At 43.5% G+C, this 8,359-nt stretch overlaps 1 long non-coding RNA gene across 2 annotated transcripts in view; it reads left to right on the top strand.

The window, feature by feature from the left end:
• Positions 1 to 731: 731 nt before the first annotated feature.
• The window catches only part of LOC112448761 (uncharacterized), a 244,102-nt gene continuing 236,474 nt past the window's right edge, over positions 732 to 8,359 (top strand). For both annotated transcript variants that reach the window (XR_009496394.1, XR_003037124.2), the window contains exon 1: positions 732 to 790. This is a non-coding gene — a long non-coding RNA (uncharacterized lncRNA). The remainder of the gene's footprint in view (positions 791 to 8,359) is intronic.

Below are 8,359 nucleotides of genomic sequence, written 5' to 3'. Positions count from 1 at the left end.
TTTGGAGCCAATATTGTTTTGTGGGGAGAGCCTATGCTTTAAAGTCACATAGATTTCTTAGGTTTTATATTTTGATCTTGCAACCCTTAATAGTTAACCAACCTTGGCCAAGCTATTTAGCACTCACTTAGGCCCTCATCTTGCAAGCTGTTCAGGTGGACTAAAAATGATGAATACATACAAATGCTCCTAGCTCAGCTGGCCTGGATGTGAGTATTAGTTTCCTTCCCTATTACTCTTTGCCATGTTCACACAACTCAATAGTGAAGAGCACAGTTTTCCCCATCCTTTGAAGGATGTGAATACATGGGTACGTGTATAATCATCAGTTCAGTTGCTCAGTCGTGTCCGACTCTTTGTGACCTCGTGGGCTGCAGCATGCATGTACAGCTTAATGACCTGATGACCTAGCCACAGGAGTCCTGCTGTGGTCAAAGCCTTCCCTGGTCACTCTTCTATCCAGGGTTGGGGAAAAACTGTATTTGAGGGCTGGAGGGAAACACCAAGGGTGCAGAATGGCACAGGAGTTCAGAAAGGCTCAGTTGACTGGGGTTCAAGTTCAGATTCAGCTCAGGTCTGTAATGTGCAAAACTCCTAATGTTCTCTGTGCCCAAGTTTCTTTATCTTTAAAACCAGAAAGATGAATTTGGACTCTGTTAGAGCTGATACTAGTAAGAAGGTAAATAACCCACATAGCCCATGATGCTTTCCTTTTTGCCTTGTTTTCCAGAAAGCTCAGAGCCAGATCGAATGTGAATTGAAGCCATTTTCCTTGCCCCCAGGTTTCCGGGTAAGTACTTTCCGTTGCATGGTTTTATGTTGATTATTATTTTAATGTGTGAATTGTGGATCAGTAAAGGCAATGATGAGGAGATGAGCTGGGCTTCCTGCTAATGCAGGGATGTGGGGGCTTTAGGCTTTGTCCCTTGGGATACCATGGGCAGGCAGGGATTCTTACCTCCTTTTAAAGTATTTCACTCTTGGTTTTGCATAAAAATTCCTGATAGTTCATTTGGCCATTTTAGAAAATCTTTTCAGATAAGTTTGAAAATAGTCATTTAAAAATAAGATCTCAAGGACTTTCCTGGTGGTCCAGTGACCAAGACTCTGTGCTCCCAATGCAGGGGTCCTGGGTTCGATCTCTGATTAGGGAACTAGGTCCCACATGCCACAGCTAAAGATCCTGCAGGCCTCAGTGATCAAAGATCTCACCTGCTGCAACTAAGATCCAGCATAGCCAAATAAATAAACACCAAATAAATAAATAAGACCGCAGATCTTATTTGAAACTCACAACAGTCTCTGAGACTTGATCACAAAGCATCAGGCACACAGGGACATTAGTTGAACCTTGTTTTGTAAAAACAACACAACCTTAAAAACATTAAAAAACAAAGCCTAGAATAACAATGTATCTGTTTCAGTTAAGAAAGTCCTGAAAAATGAAGTGGGCTTTAGAGGAAAGAGTCGGACTCGACTGAAGCAACTTAGCAGCAGCAGCAGATCAGGCAGCACAGGTCTTGAGGGCAACTTTGCAGGGTTTTGGGTTTGTTTCACTCCCAGGTCGACTGAGCCCCATCAGATGGGTCCACCCGCTCCCTGTCTCTGTCTGGTTCTGAGCTGCTCGCTAAGTGACAGCTCTTTCCCCTGGGAATATGAGTCTCACTTACGGCCACCACATGGTTCTCCTCAAGAGGACAGAGGGGCTGTGGAACCCACTTTGGAGATCAGAATTGGTGTTGCTGAGGCCCCTTGTTCTGCCTCTGTCCCTAAACTGGGAAAGGTCTCTCTCCTTGGTTCATTTCCTGCCTAAATTGACCAAAGAATCTAGCAAGGTTCCTGGGGCGGGGTCCTGGAGCTCCCCAAAGGGACCACCTCAGGGATTCCCTGGGTCCCTGATTGTAGGATTCCTGGATGGTGCTTCTGAGATACAGAAGGATCTGTTCTGCAATTGAGGAGAAAGGAGGAAGAAATAGGCTTCAGAGCAAATCTTTCAACCACTCTGCAAAGCAACTCCATCACTGTGAATTCTGGAAGGAGCTTGCTGTGGGTGAACAGGAGGGGCTGCTGCCAGTTTGCAGGTTTCCTCTAGTTCCAGGAGGTGACAGGGGTGGGGGAAGCAGCTGCCGGCTTTGGGTTTTCAACAATTCTCCTGTTCGGATGTAAAGGTTGAGTGTTCAGTGAAGAGGAGATAGGTGTTTTGATGACACAAGAAGAACTATAGGAGAATTCCTTTATAGCCCAGTAGGAGGGATGGGAAATAAGTTTGCTGGCCTCCCTTGACGAGCTTCTGTTTCTTTTCCTGAGTTAGAGACAGGCACAGGCTACAGTCAAGGCTGTGAGCTATGCTACTACTAATTTTAATTAAATAGAATTTCCTCTTATTTCTGTATTAATTGCTATTGATGGTATTTTTCAGCATCTTCCTTGCCAGTGGTCCCTCATTGGAGAGTCTTGTCTAAGTAGAACTGTACCTAAGCCATTTAGGCCCAAGCTGCCCAGCATTAACAGAAGAAAGCCTGCTTGCTACAGCAGTGCTTCAATGGTTGCTATCTTGCCTCCTCAGGAAACTGGGCAGCTTTTTCAAAATGCAAAGTCAGCTAAGTTGGTGCAGTGCTGAGATCCGATTAAGAAAGCTTTGCTTTTCCATTCTGTCTTTCAATGAAATGATTTTCAAAATCTTAACAGTTTCGATGCCAAAGGAGAAGGAACAAAGCCGAAGTTGACGGGGAACCAAATAATTTCCCCAAAACAGGGGCTACTTTTACAATGAAAGGGAAGATCAGTTTTGAATTGCTGCACTGGGGACAAAGTGGTGGGCTTCAGGGCTTCAGGGCTTCGAGTGTGAAGTGTGCAGAGGACCCTGGCCCTTGGAAGGAGCCAGATGTTCTGCAAGGTCCGCTCAGCTCGGCTAAACTTGTCAGTCCCGCACCAGGGCTTCTTCCCTATGACTCCAGACCTCTGACCTGCTTTTCTTAGAGTGCTTACTTTAAAAAACCTTCAATCGTAAATTCTTTCTCTGCCCCTTTGAGAGGTAAATCTTCTCCCAGCCTCTCGCCAGGGTTCTAACCCAGGAATGTCTTTCTCAAGGACCTGGGAGTCACCCCTTTGAAATGAATCATCAGGAAACTTGGCCATGATTGTCTCCCAGTCTGTGTGGGCAGATAGGAATCATAACGTCCATAGGCACCAATTAGCAAACACAGATGGATGGCCTGATTACATTGACCAACCTCCCTGCTAACTTCCTCTAGTACTTTCCCACCAGCTCATCCCAGCACGTAGCAACTCTCCTGCTTGCCTTTATGTTCAGCCTCTCTCCCCTCTTGCAGCAAGAGTCTTGAATAAAATCTCCCTTGCCTGTTTAACTCTGTCTAGTGCAATTTTCTTTGGCACTGTTCAATCTAAACCCTCTTTCTGAGACTCTGGAGTCAGGGCCACTCTCTGTGGAGGAACCTCTTCTCAGATGGAACAGCCCTGGGAGATGCCCCGCCCCCTACTTTCATTTCCGGTTGGAGGAACCTCCTTCCGGTCCGTCTGGTTGCCATCTGTAATCCTAAAGGTGCTCCCATCAGTATTTCCTTAGCAGAGAGGACACGGGGAAAGGAAAAGAAAGCCAGCATTTGGCTGCTCCTTGGGTCTGTTCTCCTTTTCTACAGTCGTCTCTCTGTTTTGTAATTTTCTTAAACAAACAAACAAACAAAAAATCTTCTTTTGGGGAATTCGCTGGCATCCCAGTGGTTAGGACTCACTGCCAGGGTATGGGGTTTAATTTCTGGTGGAGAACTAAAATCCCACAAACCATGAGGTGTGGCCAAAAAATTTGTAATTCTTGGATGGGGAATAAATTAGAAATGTGCTCATTGGTCTGAGAGAGAACATTCCTTGAGTGGCTGTGTTGGGATTTGAGGAATGAATATTTTGCTGGCTTTACTTAGAGAAATGTGTGGGCCACGTGGGGTCCAAGTCCCACTGAGCGAGGTGCTATAGCGCCTGGACTCAGGAGTCTGCCTACCTGGGCTGATTCTCCCCTCCACTACTTGATATGTGACCATGGGTGAGTTGCCCACATAGCGCCCCATGCCGCAGTTTCCTCACCTATAAAATCTGGGCCCATCCTAGGGTTGTCATGAGAGTTAAATGCGTACTTGTGAAATGCTTGGTACAGTGTACAGCATAAAGTAAACTTCCAATAAATGCTTAGGCATAATCATTGCAATAGGCACATTATTTTTTTCCCCTGAAAGGAAGCACATGCCGTTGTTACCAAATAATCTTTGGGGAGAAACAGAGTAGGGAAGGAGATACTGCTTTCTTGTACTGTTTCAACTTTTTAACTCTTTACTTCTTTTATTTAAAGATTTTGATTAACTATACATTTTTATGTTTTTGGTAAATTAAGTGAAATAGCCCATTGATAGTATGGGAAGAAATACTGGTCTACAAACAGGGCTTCAATAGATCTATGCCATTTCAGAGTAAAATTTATCAATTTTAAGTTAAAAAAAATGAAAAGTAAACATGTGAAACAAATGCTAGTTATTGCAAGTCCCTTCTCTTAAGTCCATTTGATTTGATTGACTTAAATTTACATAGTAATCCACCAGCATGACCGCTGGGAAAATGCTTAATGTGTTTCAGAGGTGAACTGCCATGCCTGGTGGCCCCCTGATGTATTTTTGGGTGGAGGAAAACAATGTATTGTTTCAAACCTGATAACAGAATTTCTGCCAGAGTGGGATTGGCCTTTAGGAAAATTTACTGTTATCTTCCTTAGATATGAGGGCATGCTTCCCTCTGCTTTCCTGTACTCACTGGCTGAATCAGAAACCAAGAGAGATGGAAACTCCTTTTTTTTTTTCAGAAGCTGGAACCATGTTAGACTCCCACAGGCAGCTGAGAAAGGAGGAGATGAGGTGCTCAGGATAGAGAAAAGCGAGGAAGTTGACCAGGGAGAGGTTCTTGGAGGAATGGTCAAGGGGGACTTTGGAACGAGGGTGTGTTTTCTCTTTTAAACACATTCTTATTTGCTTGCACGAGGTCATGGTTGTAGCATGCAGGATCTTTGATCTTCGTTGCAGCACTTGGGATCTTTAGTTGTGGCCTGAGAGCTCTTAGTTGCGGCATATGGGATCTAATTCCCCAACCAGGGATCGAACCTGCATGCAGGAGTGCAGAGTCTTCCTTGGACCACCAAGGAAGTCCCTGGAACGAGGGTGTCTGATTTGAAGTTATCCACTTTGCAGCGGCGTCCCCCACAATGCCTGTTCCATGTAACTGCTCTTGTATAAGGGTTTTGGGGAAATGAAGGAAAGAAACTAGGGAGGAAAGAAAAGAACGGCCTTAAGAGGTCTGACTCAACTGAGATAATTATTCAGGGGGATGGAAACATTCAAACCTAGAGGAAATAATGAAACCTCTTGGAGAGATATTGGGAATGTTTGGTTTCCCACTGTGTGGGGACGAGGAGGGTGTAGCCATTTCTTCTAGTAGCATGGCAGAAACTTTCAATTGTCCCCCAACATCTGTTCTTGCTTTTAACCTGGAACTCCCTTAGTGTCATCACGGCACATGACTACCCTACTCAAGACTGCATTTGTTTTGCAGCTGGATGAGTCCTGTTGACCAGGCTTCTTGCCAGTGGAAGACAAACAGAATGTGCAAACATGTAATTTCCATCTACTCCCTTGATGGAAAATGACTTATCTCTCATTTCCTCTTTTCCTCCTTCCATGACCTAGAACATGGAAGTAGCAGTAAGTCCATTTGACCACAAGATAAGGACAGTGTCTAAGAGTCTTGTCGTAGCCTATGATTGCAGGACCTCCCTTTCTGGAGTTCTGATTCAGTAGGGTTGAGGTGGGGACATGAGGATTTACATTTCTAACAAGCTCTTGGGTGATGCTGATAGTGCTGGTCCAGGGGCCACAGAGGATGGGAGAACAGCAAAGTAGGAGCCTGGGTCCCTGATGTTCTTGTGGAGCAGAGTCACCCAAGCCACTGAGTTATGTCTGGATTGTTACCGTAAGAGTCGAGTGAACTTCTGCCTTTTTGGAGCTACAGTGTTTTGGTATCTCTCCCTTTTTAAAGCACTTGTACTTGTATCTTAATACAAATATTACAGGTAAGGGTAATGTTGTATGGCTGGAAGACTTGGGGATACTGGGCTCCTGGCTCTTAAGTTCAACATGGGTGATTTTTATTTGGAAAAGTAATAAAACAAAGGTAATTACTTGTTTAATGACATAATGACTTCTTTTATGAGAGTATAACAGGTAGGCAGTGGGCTGAAAACATTCTTTCCACATCTGCATCATTGCTTATTTTCTTGCCTTGGGAAAAATGTAAACCCTTGTATGCCCTTGTGTTCTCATTTAAGTAGGGCATGCAATTTCAGTGCTGTTGTTCAAAGAGAGTTACGTTGTCTTAGAAGTCGTTGGAAAGTCAAGCATTTCCTTTTATGTACTTGTTAACATGAACATAGGGATAATGGTTCAGTTCAGTTCAGTTACTCAGTCATGTCTGACTCTTTGTGACTTCGTGGACTGCAGCATACCAGGCTTCCCTGCCCATCACTAACTCCCAGAGTTTGCTCAAACTCATGTCCATTGAGTCACTGATGCCATCCAACCAGCTCATCCTCTGTCATCCCCTTCTCCTTCTGGCTTCAATCTTTCCCAGCATCAGGGTCTTTTCCAATGAGTCGTTTCTTCGCATCAGGTGACCAAAGTATTGGTAGCAATAATAATGACCTTTGCTGAATGCTTACTAGGTATCAGGTACTATGTACTCTCTATGCATTATGTCATTTATTCTTATAGTGACCCTATGAGGAAGCATAACTATAAGCTCCATTTTGCAGATGAAATTGAGGCTTGTGCTATCTGTGTGTGTGTGCTTAGTTGATCGATCGTGTTCAACTCCTTGTGGCCCCATGTACTGCAGCCCACCAGCCTCCTCTGTCCATGGAATTTTCCAGGCAAGAATGCTGGAGTGGGTTGCTATTCTCTACTCCAGGGGATTTTCTTGACCCAGGGATCAAATGCATATCTCTTGCAAGGGCTCAAATAACAGGTCAGATTCCATTCCACATTTGCCAGATCCTAAAGACCATGAGCTTAACCTTGGCAATATTCTCTCCCTCCCTGGTGAAAGACCATTCTCAGATGGTTTTCAGGCTCAGTGTATCAGGCCTAACATTTGTTACCAATTGGGTTCTAGTTAGTGTATATATATTTTCAAATGCAGATATTTTATTATTTCTTCTTTGAGCAGTGGCACCTACCTTGCATAGACTGCTCTGGTTTTAGGAAACTGCTGTGGGAACTGTTAGTTGGAAGTGAGAAAAGGGCATGGAGTTTAAATAAATGTATATGTATGAATGATTCACCTTGTAGCATAGTAGAGAGTAACATAACATTGTAAATCAATGATACTTCAATTAAAAAAAAGATTCACACTTAGGTCTCGATACATTAAAAAAAAAAGAAAAAGTGACAAATGGTTTTGTGTTGCCTGGATTTAAGGCTGTGAGAATTTGCAGCTATGCAAGGTGTGGGATTCCAATACGGTGTTGGGCTTCGTAAGTAATCACTTGTCTATGGGGGCAACAGTGAGGGGCCACTTTTGACAGCGATTTCAGGCAGGGACCATGGTAGTTTTCAAAATCATATGCCTCTGGAGCACAACCAGACTCCAACAACACAGGCCAGACTGAATGGGAAGCTCTCACCACCATCAGTACAAATCCGTACATTTCTATGGAGGTCCCTCTTGGTTCTGGGCTTGTGGCTGCTTCTTAGAATTGATATTCTCTTCTTGGTATTCTCCTCAGCCTCCTGTCATTGCTTCAAAATTTGGCTGTTCTTTTTCCCATTTTTCCCTTAGTCTGTCTGTATCATAGTAAAACAATTATTGAATTAATTCATCAACACTCCATTAATTGATTAATTCTATTCTTACTTTAACAGGATTATTAGGATCGAGCATTGCCTAGAGCAGAGTATATCTTTAACTATACACAGACCCTAGGGATGAACACATTTTTGCATGATTTCAAAACTGTGAATCATTCTTCCTAAATGTGTTGATTAATCATTTGTGATAAACTGTAGGCCCATAACATCCTGTCTTTGACTTAATTCTATTCTGTATATTTCAAGGCCTTGGTGTGGGGATAAGTAAACTTTTTCAGGGCCAGATAGTAAATATTTTTGAGACCATATGGTCTCTGTTGTACCTATTTAACTTAGGTGTTGTAGTGGGAAAGTAGCCACACACATGGGTAAAGAAATGAACATGGCTGTGTTCCAATAAAACTTTATTGTAACAAGTGGTGGGACAGATGTGGCCCATGGGT

The sequence above is a fragment of the Bos taurus genome, chromosome 11 (genome assembly GCF_002263795.3).
Source record: "Bos taurus isolate L1 Dominette 01449 registration number 42190680 breed Hereford chromosome 11, ARS-UCD2.0, whole genome shotgun sequence".
In the NCBI taxonomy this organism is placed as follows: domain Eukaryota; kingdom Metazoa; phylum Chordata; class Mammalia; order Artiodactyla; family Bovidae; genus Bos; species Bos taurus.
The sequence above is the reverse complement of the archived record's forward strand: the minus strand, read 5'-3'. Positions and strand labels throughout refer to the sequence as shown.